Source organism: Triticum aestivum, chromosome 4A (assembly GCF_018294505.1).
Source record: "Triticum aestivum cultivar Chinese Spring chromosome 4A, IWGSC CS RefSeq v2.1, whole genome shotgun sequence".
In the NCBI taxonomy this organism is placed as follows: domain Eukaryota; kingdom Viridiplantae; phylum Streptophyta; class Magnoliopsida; order Poales; family Poaceae; genus Triticum; species Triticum aestivum.
In genome coordinates, this window is record NC_057803.1 from 606,898,667 (window position 1) to 606,913,144 (window position 14,478).

The following is a 14,478-nucleotide window of genomic DNA, read 5'->3' on the forward strand; positions in this document are numbered from 1 at the left end:
CCAGGGTCTCTTTTGTGCAGAAAAAAATCTCCAAAAAGTTTCATGGAATTTGGAATTCGTTTAGTATTGATATTCTAAAAAACCAAAAAGAGGCAAGAACATCAACTGACACTAAGCACTAAGTTAATAGGTTAGTCCCAAAGTATGATATATAATTGCATATAAAACATCCAATATTGATCCTATAATAGCATGGAACAATCAAAATTATAGATACGTTAGAGTCGTATCAGATCATCATTGGAATATACAAGCCAAGTTCTATAATAAAAAAATTCCACTAGTTATATGAAAGTGAAAGCATATGAGACTCTCTATGTGAAAAACTTGGTGCTACTTTGAAGCACAAGTTTGGAAAGGATAGTAACATTGTCCTTTCTTTCCTTTTCTCTCATTTTTTTCTCTTTTTTATTTTCTTTTATTTTCTACTCTTTTTTTCTTGGGCTCTTTTTGGCCTCTTTTTTTTTCTTCCGTAGTCTCATCCCGACTTGTGGGGGAATCATAGTCTCCGTCATCCTTTCCTCGCTTGGAACAATGTTGTAATAATGAATGATGATCATCACACTTCTCTTTACTTACGACTTAAAAATTGCAACTCAATACTAGAACAAAATATTACTCTATATGAATGCCTCTGGCGGTGTACCAGGATGTGCAATGACCTAGCTAAAATGTATAAAAACGATGAATGGTGGCTGAGCCAAAAATACTAGTTAGCTATATGATCTTGCAAACAAATATGACAATGATTATGTGTGTCATAAAGAAAACAGAATGGTGGATGTTGCATGGCAATATATCTTAGAATGACTATGGAAATGCCATAATAGATAGGTATGGTGGCTGTTTTGAGGAAGCTATAAGGAGGCTTATGTGTGATAGAGTGTATCATATCACGGGGTTTGGATGCACCAGCGAAATTTACACCACGTCTCAAGGTGAGAAAGGGCAATGCATGATACCAAAGAGGCTAGAAAATTGCGGAAAGGTGAGAGAGTATATAATCTATGGATTCACATTAGCCATAAAGAACTCAGATACTTATTGCAAAAGTTTATTAGACCTCGAAGCAAAGTATTAATATGCATGCTCCTAGGAGGAGGAGGTTGATAGGAGTTAACCATCGTGCGCCCCCGACCTTCTCACAAAGGAAGACACTCAATAATAAATCGTGCTCTAACTTCTTAGCATAACGAGAGACCATATGTGCATACTTCGGGAATCAGAAACCGTAAGACCAATATTCTTACTAAACAACAATCATTCACTAGTACCTTCCATATATCACCATCTTTATAACGCAAAACTATTGCAAGGAATCAAACTTATCATACTCATTGATCTACATGAATTTTTTTTATTATAGACCTCTTGAATATCTATCATATTAGGACCAAATTCATAACTCGTGCAAATTGCCATTACTATTATCGACTCTCAAAAAGATATAAGTGAACCATGAGAGTGCAACTATTTATTTTTAAATATAAGCATCGCCGTGCTCTAAAAAAGATAAGTGAAGCACTAGAGCAACTTCCTAGCTCCAAAGATATAAGTAAAACACATAGAGTATTCTAACAAATCACGAATAATGTGTGTCCCTCTCAAAAAGGTGTGTCCAGCAAAGATGATTGTGACAAACTAAAAGGCAAACAAAGCAAACGCTCATATAATACATGACGCTCCAAGCAAAACTCATATCATGTGATGAATAAAAATACAACCTTGGGAGTCCTTGAATATTAGCCTTGGTAGAAGAAAGAGGGGATGCCATCTAGGGCATCCCCAAGCTTATATATTTGGGAGTCCTTGAATATTACCTTGGGGTGCCTTGCGCATCACCAATCTTAGGCTCTTGACACTCCTTATTCCTTCATCCATCATGATCTCACTCCAAAGTTGAAAACTTCAGCACACAAAACTCAACAAAAACCGTCCTGAGATCCATTAGTATAACAGCCAAATCACCATTTTAGGTACTGTTTTAAACCCATTCATATTTTATCATTTCACTATACCTACTATATTATAAATTCATCGTGGCTTATTGACACGTCTCCAACGTATCTATAATTTTTGTTTGTTCCATGCTATTATATTATCAACCTTGGGTGTTTTATATGCCTTTATATGCTATTTTATATGATTTTTGGGACTAACCTATTAACCTAGAGCCCAGTGCCAGTTTCTGTTTTTTCCTTGTTTTAGAGTATCGCAGAAAAGGAAAATCAAATGGAGTCCAATTGACCTGAAACTTCACGGAACTTATTTTTGGAAGGAAAGCAACCCGGGAGACTTGGAGTCCACGTAAGGGAAGCAACGAGGAAGCCACGAGGCAGGGGGGCGCGCCCTCCACCCTCGTGGGCCCCTCGTGGCTCCCCTGACGTACTTCTTCCGCCTATATATCTCCATATACCCTAAAACGATCGGGGAGCACAATAGATCGGGAGTTCCACCGCCAGAAGCCTTCGTAGCCACCGAAAGCCAATCTAAACCCATTACGGCACCCTGCCGGAGGGGGAATCCTTCTCCGGTGGCCATCTTCATCATCCTGGTGCTCTCCATGATGAGCAGGGACGGAGCTCCCATGTATTCACTGGTGTCAACTAACACCAATGCCTTGTGGCTTTTCAGCTAATAGTATTAACAAAAACTGCGTATGACCCCAGCCCAAAAAATCCATTGACCCTAGCCCAGCAGCACACCAACTAATCCCTAAAGCCTTAGCCCATAAAATCCATTAAGTTCTAAAGAAATCAATAGCCTGCGGCAGCAAACAACGATACAAGGCCAGGCCCAATGCGTACGCACTATGTATCAATTAATCGATGTACGCTACCCGGCTGCTGTATGCGTACGCGAACAGACAGACGCCCTCGTCTCTTCGCCTTCTCATCTCGAACCCTAATTCCGCAGCCGCCGCAGCAAATCGGCGACGAACGACGGCGAACTCAACACTTTTTCATCGGGTGAATGTTGACATCGGCTGACCATCCGCCGATGCATAATCTTTAATTTGCAAGTGTTGGCTCTTCCAATCCCAGGTAATTTGCGCCTTTTCTCTCGCCTCTCGATCTCTAGACTGTCTACAGACTACGATTCTACATGTGCATTGATTTCATGATGGCTTATTGGCTAAGTAATTTTTTTAGTTTATTTTCTTTGATTTGCCTAGGACCAGGAAGATATGGATAATTTTTTGTTGAAAGGGAAACGACCAGCACTAGATAGTAATGTGGCAGGGCCTTCAAGGCCAGATAGACTAGCACTTGATTTGCTATGTGGAGAAAGACATATTTTCTACAATAACGAATGACGATGTGATTGATCTATTTAAGAAGCTGAAAGATCAAGAAGGGAAGTTATGAAATGTGAGTCTCGTATCACTTTATTTTTCCTTAACGATACTTATTTTTTGCACTATTTATTTCTTACTATTGTTGTGAATATAATATGTTCTTTTGTTCATCCTTTACAGAAGTTACAAATGAAACGTTCCAAAGTCATCATTTTGCCTATTATTTCCGGAATATGTAAAGAAGTGTTATTTTATGACTTTGCTCAGCCAATACTAGCTACTCGGTATGATTTTTTTAGATGTAATAATAATATCACCTGCATATTGTTGCTTTTTATATCGCCCTCGGCCATTATCTATGTTGTTGCACCACTATAATTTCTGCTAGCGGCTTAGCGTGGGAAGCGGTTGACACAAGTGCCCATTTTTTCTAGCTTCGTCCCTGATGACGAGGAGGGAGTAGTTCTCCCTCGGGGCTGAGGGTATGTACCAGTAGCTATGTGTTTGATCTCTCTCTCTCGCTCTCTCTCTCTCTCTCGTGTTGTTGATTTGGCACGATCTTGATGTATCGCGAACCTTGCTATTATAGTTGGATCTTATGTTTCTTCTCCCCCTCTACTCTCTTGTAATGGATTGAGTTTCCCCTTCAAAGTTATCTTATCGGATTGAGTCTTTAAAGATTTGAGAACACTTGATATATGTCTTGCCGTGCATATCTGTGGTGACAATGGGATACCACGTGATTCATTTGATGTATGTTTTGGTGATCAACTTGCGGGTTCTGCCCATGAACCTATGCATAGGGGTTGGCACACGTTTTCGTCATGATTCTCTGGTAGAAACTTTGGTGCACTCTTTGAGGTTCTATGTGTTGGTTGAATAGATGAATCTGAGATTGTGTGATGCATATCGTATAATCATACCCACGGATACTTGAGGTGACATTGGAGTATCTAGGTGACATTAGGGTTATGGTTGATTTGTGTCTTAAGGTGTTATTCTAGTACGAACTCTAGGGTTGTTTGTGACACTTATAGGAATAGCCCAACGGATTGATTGGAAATAATAACTTTGAGGGGGTTTCGTACCCTACCATAATCTCTTCGTTTGTTCTCCGCTATTAGTGACTTTGGAGTGACTCTTTGTTGCATGTTGAGGTTATATGATCCAATTATGTTATTATTGTAGAGGGACTTGCACTAGTGAAAGTATGAACCCTAGGCCTTGTTTGAACGCATTGCAATACCGTTTACGCTCACTTTTATCATTAGTTACCTTGCTGTTTTTATATTTTCAGATTACAAAAACCTTTATCTACCATCCATATTGCACTTGTATCACCATCTCTTCGCCGAACTAGTGCACCTATACAATTTACCATTGTATTGGGTGTGTTGGGGACACAAGAGACTCTTTGTTATTGGTTGCAGGGTTGCTTGAGAGAGACCATCTTCATCCTACGCCTCCTACGGATTGATAAACCTTAGGTCATCCACTTGAGGGAAATTTGCTATTGTCCTACAAACCTCTGCACTTGGAAGCCCAACAACGTCTACAAGAAGAAGGTTGTGTAGTAGACATCAAGATCTTTTCTGGCGCCGTTGCCGGGGAGGTTAGTGCTTGAAGGTATATCTTTAGATATTGCAATCGAATCTTTTTGTTTCTTTTTTTATCACTAGTTTAGTTTGTAAAAGAAAACTACAAAAAAAATTGAATTAAGGATGCCTCATATGCTTCGTCTTTTTAATATCTATCATGAAAATAAGGATTCCGATAATTGTGCTCAATTGCTAGAGGAATAATGTATTAAAATGTTTGGCACTAAATCTTTGGATGATGAGCATGATTGCAATATTATTAGTATGAATTCTTTGAATATCCATGATGCTAATGATATGCAAAGCAACAAGCTTGGGGATGCTTTGTTTGATGAAGATGATATTTTTTGTCCCCCATGTTTTGATGAGCAAATTTATTATCATGAAAGCATCCCTATTACCTATGATGATTATTGTGATGACTTGTATGCTATAAAGAATAATGATAACCATGAAACTTGTCATCATGATTTTAGTTTTCAATTGGATTATGCCTCGCATGATAGTTATTTTGTTGAGTTTGCTCCCACTATTATTCATGAGAAGAATTTTGCTTGTTTGGAGAGTAATAAAATTTCTATGCTTGTAGATCATGAAAAGAATGCTTTAGGTGCTAGTTATATTGTTGAATTCATTCATGATGCTACTGAAAATTATTATGAGGGAGGAATATATGCTTGTAGGACTTACAATAATATCAAGTTTCCTCTCTATGTGCTTAAAACTTTGAAGTTAAGCTTGTTTTACCTTCCAATGCAAGTTGATTCTTGTTCCCACAAGTTGTTTGCTCACAAAATCCCTATGCATAGGAAGTATGTTAGACTTAAATGTGCTAGTCATATTCTTCATGATGCTCTCTTTATGTTTCAATTCTTATCTTTTATGTGAGCATCATTGAAATCATCATGCCTAGCTAGGGGCGTTAAACTTTAGCGCTTGTTGGGAGGCAACCCAATTTTATTTTAGTTTCTTGCTTTTTGCTCCTGTTTAATAATAAATTAATCATATATCCTCTGTTATGATTGAGTTTCTATGTTTTAATTAGTGTTTGTGCCAAGTAGAACCTTTGGGAAGACTTGGGGAAAGTCTTTGCGATCATGCTCTAAAAAACAGAAACAATAGCGCTCACGAGAATTGCTGCCATTTTTTTACTGGAGAGTGCTATTTAGTTAATTCTTTTTGCAGATGATTAATAGATAAATTACTCACGTCCAGCAATTTATTTTAGAATTTTTGGGGTTCCAGAAGTTTGCGTTAGCTACAGATTACTACAGACTGTTCTGTTTTTGACAGATTCTGTTTTTCGTGTGTTGTTTGCGTATTTTGATGAATATATGGCTAGTAAAATAGTTTATAAACCATATAGAAGTTGGAATACAGTAGTTTAACACCAATATAAATAAACAATGAGTTCATTACAGTACCTTGAAGTGGTGTTTTGTTTTCTTTCGCTAACGGAGCTTACGAGTTTTCTGTTAAGTTTTATGTTGTGAAGTTTTCATGTTTTGGGTAAAGATTCGATGGACTGTGGAATAAGGAGTGGCAAGAGCCTAAGCTTGGCGATGCCCAAGGAACCCCAAGGTAATATTCAAGGACAACCAAAATCCTAAGCTTGGGGGTGCCCTGGAAGGCATCCCCTCTTTCGTCTTCGTTCATCGGTAACTTTACTTGGAGCTATATTTTTATTTACCACATGATATGTGTTTTGCTTGGAGCGTCATTTTATTTTATTTTGTTTTTCTTGATGTTTGAATAAAATACCAAGATCTGAAATTATTAAATTTTAGAGAGTCTTCACATAGTTGCATAATTATTCGACTACTCATTGAGCTTCACTTATATCTTTTGGAGTAGTTTGTCATTGCTCTAGTGCTTCACTTATATCTTTTTAGAGCACGGTGGTGGTTTTATTTTGAAGAAATAATTGATCTCTCATGCTTCACTTATATTATTTTGAGAGTCTTTAGAACAGCATGGTAGTTTTCTTTGATTATGAAACTAGTCCTAATATGATGGGCATCCAAGAGGGATATAATAAAAACTTTCATATAGGTGCATTGAATACTAAGAGAAGTTTGATGCTTGATGATTGTTTTGAGATATGGAGGTAATAATATCAAAGTCATGCTAGTTGAGTAGTTGTGAATTTGAGAAGTGCTTGTGTTGAAGTTTGCAAGTCCCGTAGCATGCACGTATGGTAAACGTTATGTAAAAGTTGAAACATGGGGTGTTCTTTGATTGTCTTCCTTATGAGTGGCGGTCGGGGACGAGCGATGGCCTTTTCCTACCAATCTATCCCCCTAGAAGCATGCGCGTAGTGCCGAGGTTTTTGATGATTTGTAGATTTTTGCAATAAGTATGTGAGTTCTTTATGACTAATGTTGAGTCCATGGATTATACGCACTCTCACCCTTCCATCATTGCTAGCCTCTTCGGTACCATGCATTGCCCTTTCTCACATTGAGAGTTGGTGCAAACTTCGCCGGTGCATCCAAACCCCGTGATATGATACGCTCTATCACACATAAACCTCCTTATATCTTCCTCAAAACAGCCACCATACCTACCTATTATAGCATTTCCATAGCCATTCCGAGATATATTGCCATGCAACTTTTCCACCATTCTGTTTATCATGACACATTCATCATTGTCATATTGCTTTGCATAATCATGTAGTTGACATCGTATTTGTGGCAAAGCCACCGTTCATAATTTTTCATACATGTCACACTTGATTCATCGCAATCCCGGTACATCGCCGGAGGCATTCATATAGACTCATATCTTGTTCTAAGTATCAAGTTGTAATTCTTGAGTTGTAAGTAAATAGAAGTGTGATGATCATCATTTTCTAGAGCATTGTCCCAAGTGAGGAATAAAAAAAGAGAGAGAAAGGCCATAAAAAAGAGAAGGCCCAAAAAAAGAAAAGAGAAAGGCCATAAAAAAGAGAAGGCCCAAAAAAATGAGAGAAAAAGTGAGAAGGGACAATGCTACTACCCTTTTCCACACTTGTGCTTCAAAGTAGCACCATAATCCTCATGATAGAGAGACTCTTGTTTTGTCACTTTCATATACTAGTGGGAATTTTTCATTATAGAACTTGGCTTGTATATTCCAACAATGGGCCTCCTCAAGTGCCCTAGGTCTTCCTGAGCAAGCAAGTTGGATGCACACCCACTTAGTTTCTTTTGTTGAGCTTTCATACATTTATAGCTCTAGTGCATCCGTTGCATGGCAATCCCTACTCCTTGGATTGACATCAATTGATGGGCATCTCCCTAGCCCATTGATTAGCCGCATCGATGTGAGACTTTCTCCTTTTTGTCTTCTCCACATAACCCCCCCATTATATTCTATTCCACCCATAGTGTTATGTCCATGGCTCGCGCTCATGTATTGCGTGAAGGTTTATGAGTTTGAGATTACTAAAGTATGAAACAATTGCTTGGCTTGTCATCGTGGTTGTGCATGATGAGAGCATTCTTGTGTGACAAAAATGGAGCATGACTAAACTATATGATTTTGTAGGGATGAACTTTCTTTGGCCATGTTATTTTGAGAAGACATGATTGCTTAGTTAGTATGCTTGAAGTATTATTATTTTCATGTCAATATTAAACTTTTGTCTTCAATCTTATGGATGTGAATATTCTTGCTACAATAAAGAGAAATACATGATGAATATGTTAGGTAGCCTTCCACATCAAAAATTTTGTTTTTATCATTTACCTACTCGAGGACGAGCAGGAATTAAGCTTGGGGATGCTGATGCGTCTCCAACATATCTATAATTTTTGATTGTTCCATGCTATTATATTATCAACCTTGGATGTTTTATATGCCTCTATATGTTATTTTATATGATTTTTGGGACTAACCTATTAACCTAGAGCCCAGTGCCAGTTTCTGTTTTTTCCTTGTTTTAGAGTATCGCAGAAAAGGAAAAATCAAATGGAGTCCAATTGACCTGAAACTTCACGGAACTTATTTTTGGAAGGAAAGCAACCCGGGAGACATGGAGTCCACGTAAGGGAAGCAACGAGGAAGCCACGAGGCAGGGGGCGCACCCACCCCCCCTAGGCGCGCCCTCCACCCTCGTGGGGCCCTCGTGGCTCCCCTGACTTACTTCTTCCACCTATATATCTCCATATACCCTAAAACGATCGGGGAGCACAATAGATCGGGAGTTCCGCCACCAGAAGCCTCCGTAGCCACCGAAATCCAATCTAGACCCGTTCCGGCACCCTGCCGGAGGGGGAATCCCTCTACCGTGGCCATCTTCACCATCCCGGTGCTCTCCATGACGAGGAGGGAGTAGTTCTCCCTCGGGGCTGAGGGTATGTACCAGTAGTTATGTGTTTGATCTCTCTCTCTCTCGTGTTCTTGATTTGGCACGATCTTGATGTATCGCGAGCTTTGCTATTATAGTTGGATCTTGTGTTTCTTCTCCCCCTCTACTCTCTCGTAATGGATTGAGTTTCCCCTTCGAAGTTATCTTATCGGATTGAGTATTTAGAGATTTGAGAACACTTGATCTATGTCTTGCCGTGCATATCTGTGGTGACAATGGGATACCATGTGATTCACTTGATGTGTGTTTTGGTGATCAACTTGTAGGTTCCGCCCATGAACCTATGCATAGGGGTTGTCACACGTTTTCTTCGTGATTCTCCGGTAGAAACTTTGGGGCACTCTTTGAGGTTCTATGTGTTGGTTGAATAGATGAATCTGAGATTGTGTGACTCATATCGTATAATCATACCCACGGATACTTGAGGTGAGATTGGAGTATCTAGGTGACATTAGGGTTTTGGTTGATTTGTGTCTTAAGGTGTTATTCTAGTACGAACTCTAGAGCTGTTTGTGACACTTATAGGAATAGCCCAACGGATTGATTGGAAAGAATAACTTTGAGGTGGCTTCGTACCCTACCATAATCTCTTCGTTTGTTCTCCGCTATTAGTGACTTTGGAGTGACTCTTTGTTGCATGTTGAGGGATAGTTATATGATCCAATTATGTTATTATTGTTGAGGGACTTGCACTAGTGAAAGTATGAACCCTAGGCGTTGTTTCAACGCATTGCAATACCATTTACACACACTTTTATCATTAGTTACCTTGCTGTTTTTATATTTTCAGATTACAAAAACCTTTATCTACCATCCATATTGCACTTGTATCACCATCTCTTCGCCGAACTAGTGCACCTATACAATTTACCATTTTATTGGGTGTGTTGGAGACACAAGTGACTCTTTGTTATTTGGTTGCAGGGTTGCTTGAGAGAGACCATCTTCATCCTATGCCTACTACGGATTGATAAACCTTAGGCCATCCACTTGATGGAAATTTGCTATTGTCCTACAATCCTCTGCACTTGGAGGCCCAACAACGTCTACAAGAAGAAGGTTTTGTAGTAGACATCAGTTATACCCCTGATGCAATCCATAGATTCATCAAAACAAGCAAACAATGCAACGAAAATAGAATCTGTCAAAACAAAACAGTCTGTAACGATTTGAATAATGATCATACATCTGTAACTCCAAAAATTCTTCAAAATTAGGACAACAAGGGGAGTTTTTATATCAATCATTTGTAAACCATTCAGAATTTTATCATGCTCCATAAATTTTTAACAATTCTGCTACTGGGCGCAAAAGTTTCCATTTTCTCACAGAATCAAGGCAATTATCATCCAAATCATCCCAAACACTTTACTTGGCAAAAACACTAACTAAAACACGAAAACACAACCATAACTGTAGCACAATTGCGCGCACAAAAAATGAACTAGAAAAATTAAGATAACTATTGGGTTGCCTCTGTTGGGGAACGTCGCATGCAATTTCAAAAAAATTCCTACGATCACACAAGATCTATCTAGGAGATGCATAGCAACGAGAGGGGGAGAGTGTGTCCACGTACCCTCGTAGACCAAAAGCGAAAGCTTTAGTTTAACGCGGTTGATGTAGTCGAACGTCTTCTTGATTCAGCCGATCAAGTACCGAACGTACGGCACCTCCGAGTTATGCACACGTTCAGCTCGATGACATCCCTCGAACTCTTGATCCAACAAAGTGTTGAGGGAGAGTTTCATCAGCGCGACGGCGTGATGACGGTGATGGTGAAGTGATCCATGCAGGTCTTCGCCTAAGTACTATGACAATATGACCGGAGGAGTAAACAGTGGAGGGGGCACCGCAAATGGCTAAGAACAATTGATGTGTCTTAGAACCCCCCCCCCCCACACCCGCATATAAAGGAGGGAGAGGGTAGGAGGCCGGCCTAGGGTGTGCCAAGTGGGAGGATTCCCAATTGGACCCCTAGTCCAATTTGGACCCCCCTTTCCTTTTACCGGAAGGGGAAAGGGTGAAGGAGAGGGAGGAGGAGAAGGAAAGGGGGCGTCGCCCCTCTCCTTGTCCAATTTGGACTCCTTCCATGGGGGGGGGGGCATGCCACCTCTTGTGGGCTGCCTTGCCTCTCCCCTACGGCCCATATCTTCCCGCGGGGGATTCCGGTAATCCCCCAAGTACTCTGATATGTACTCGACACATTCAAAAACACTTCCGGTATCCGAATACCATCGTCCAATATATCAATCTTTACCTCTCGAACATTTCGAGACTCGTCATGTCCGTGATCTCATCTGGGACTCCGAACAATCTTCGATCACCAAAACACATAACTAATAATACAAATCGTCATCGAACATTAAGCGTGCGGACCCTACTGGTTCGAGAACTATGTAGACATGACCAAGACACCTCTCCGGTCAATAACCAATAGCGGAACCTGGATGCTCATATTGGTTCCTACATATTCTACAAAGATCTTTATCGGTCAAACCGTAATGACAACATACATCATTCCCTTTGTCATCGGTACGTTACTTGCCCGAGATTCGATCATCGGTATCTTCATACGTAGTTTAATCTCGTTACTGGCAAGTCTCTTTACTCGTTCCGTAATGCATCAGCCCGCAACTAACTCATTAGTCACATTGCTTGCAAGGCTTAATGATGTGCATTACCGAGAGGGCCCAGAGATACCTCTCCGATACTCAGAGTGACAAATCCTAATCTCGATCTATGCCAAGCCAACAAACACCTTCAGAGATACCTGTAGAGCATCTTTGTAATCACTAGTTACATTGTGACACTTGATAGCACATAAGGCATTCCTCCGGTATTCGAGAGTTGCATAATCTCATAGTCAAAGGAATGTGTATAAGTCATGAAGAAAGCAATAGCAATAAAACTTAACGATCATTATGCTAAGCTAACGGATGGGTCTTGTCCATCACATCATTCTCCTAATGATGTGACCTCGTTCATCAAATGACAACACATGTCAATGGTCAGGAAACTTAACCACCTTTGATTAACGAGCTAGTCTAGTAGAGGCATACTAGGGACACTTTCTTTTGTCTATGTATTCACACATGTACCAAGTTTCCGGTTAATACAATTCTATAATGAATAATAAACATTTATCATGATATTAGGAAATATAAATAACAACTTTATTATTGCCTCTAGGGCATATTTCCTTCAGCCTCCCAATTAGCGTTATTGGTTTACGCACCTAGCTAGGCGTAATACATAGTTTCAAGTGTTGTCATCTTTCAAGTTAATCCCATAGGTGTCCCTTATAATAGATTCATATGGTGGATTAATACTTTTTATAGGTATGTGTTCCATACCCTTTTCTTAATGGGAATTATAATATTATATTATCTACTTTCATATCAATAATAGCACCTATGGTACATAAGAACGGCCTACTAAGTATTATGGGACAAGACGGATTGCAATGAATATCAAGCACAATGAAATCAATGGGTACATAATTCTTATTTGCAAGAATAATAACATAATTTATGCTACCCAAGGGTTTCTTAATAGTAGAATCCACTAAGTGTAAATTAAGAGAACATTCATCCATATTGGTAAAACCTAGCACATCACATAAATATTTTGGTATTATGGAAACGCTAGCACCCAAATCACATAAAGCATTGCAGTCATAATTTTTTATTTTAACATTAATGGTAGTTTCCCACTCATCATATAATTTCCTAGGTATTGAATCCTCCAACTCTAGCTTTTCTTCTAAAGCTTTCATCATAGCTTCTACAATATATTTATTAAAAGCCTTATTTTGTTCACAAGCATCGGGTGAATTTAGCAAGGATTGCAACAAGGAAATAGACTCAATTAAAGAACAACTATCATAATTAAAGTCCTTTGAATCCAAAGAAGTGAGCACATCACTATTTAAAGTTTTAACCCCTCCAAACCCACTTTTATCAAAAAAAACATTAAGATATTCACCCTACGAACAGTGGGGATGCCTTCTAGCTAAAGTTGACTCTTATTTAGTCCCTTTTTCATCAAGTTTAATATCAATAAACAAAGGCTTAACGGCTGTAACACCAATCATTTTCATATCTTCATCATGATTGCAATAAAAACCGATCGAGATCGCTTTTTCTACGAATTCTTGCTTAGCCTTCAACCTAGCAGTTCTTTCTTTCATCAATGGAAACATAAAGAGCTTTAATGGATTCATTAATATCAAACTTGGGTGGAAAAAATTTAGTTTTGAGATTTTCCACATCATCAAGTTTACTAAAAAAATCTATAACGTAGCGTTGAAAATCTTTTGAGCATTAATATTTTTTTAGTATTACTTTCAAGATCAAAGGGCATTTATTATTGTTATTACAAGAATTACCATAGGAAATGCCATAATTCTTAGAGGAATTTTCAGGGAATGGCCTGGGAACAAAATTACCTCTGTGAGCATTACTATTGAAATTGTTTCGTGAGAAAAAAATTCACATCTACGGGATCATTATTTTGCTCAATTAAAGTAGAGAATGGCACATCATTAGGATCAATATGAGCACTCTTACAAGCAACCATTTTCATAAGTGCATCTACTTTATCACTCAAAGTACTTATTTCTTCAACATAATTCACTTTTTTTACTAGTATGAGTTCTTTCAGTATGCCATTATGAATAATTTGCCATAATATTATCAAGCAATTTTTCAGCTTCTACTAATGTGATTTCCATAAAGGTATCACCTGCGGCGGAATCTAAGAGATTTCTAGAAAAAAATCCCGCATAAAAAATTTATATGATCACCCACAAACTTAAACCGCGAGGAGGGTAACTTCTTCTCATTAATTTCACCCTCTACAAAAATTGGGCAACATGTTCTTGTTCAAGTTTCTTAAAATTCATAATTTTATTTCTAAGAGAAATATTTTCACGGGAGGAAAATGCTTGGCAATGAAAGCATCTTGACACTTATCCCAAGAATCAATACTATTTCGAGGCAAAGATGAAAATCAAGTTTAAGCACAATCTCGTAATGCGAATAGAAATAATTTTAATTTGACAATAGAATTATCCACATCTTTTTTTCTTTTGCATATCACACAATCAAGTTTAAGATGGGATGCAACATTGTCGTTAGGACTACTAGAAAATTATTCTTTCACAACAAGATTTAGCAAAGCGGCATTATCACAAGACTCCACACTAGTGGCGGGAGGAGCAATCA